Source organism: Tupaia chinensis, unplaced genomic scaffold (assembly GCF_000334495.1).
Source record: "Tupaia chinensis unplaced genomic scaffold, TupChi_1.0 Scaffold143596_1, whole genome shotgun sequence".
Lineage (NCBI taxonomy): Eukaryota > Metazoa > Chordata > Mammalia > Scandentia > Tupaiidae > Tupaia > Tupaia belangeri.
In genome coordinates, this window is record NW_006203442.1 from 91,198 (window position 1) to 91,617 (window position 420).

The 420-nt window shown below is 63.1% G+C and overlaps 1 gene segment (V, D, J or C); it reads left to right on the forward strand.

The window, feature by feature from the left end:
* LOC102478849 (immunoglobulin heavy constant epsilon-like) overlaps window positions 1-420 on the forward strand; it is an 8,790-nt gene that overhangs the window by 443 nt on the left and 7,927 nt on the right.

Below are 420 nucleotides of genomic sequence, written 5' to 3' on the forward strand. Positions count from 1 at the left end.
AGGAAGGAGAGAAGGAACGGGAAGGCACCAGGTAGGTCAGGAGGGGTGAAGCCTTGGCCCCTCTTACCAGGTGGGATTAGGGCCTGCCCTCTAACCCAGGCTAGAGGACCCCCTGCAGTGTTTCTCAGAATGCGGGCTACTCCAAGGAACCCTACAAGCCCCTAGCATCCCACATGGCATCTGTCCCGGGGGCTGAGGATAGGTAGCCTGGGCCCATCTGCTGGGAGGGGAGGCCAATGCTGCCTAGCCGCCTGCAGCCCACAGCCCACACCGGGGGCTTTACATGTGCTCCAGACTGGGCAGGGCCCTCCGCCCTGGCACCCTGGGTCTCCCTCCCTGAGGCTGGCAACGTGGGCTACCATTTTCCACAGGTTCCATAGCCTCCAGGGACTCCCAGCACACACTGCCACAGTGTGCCGA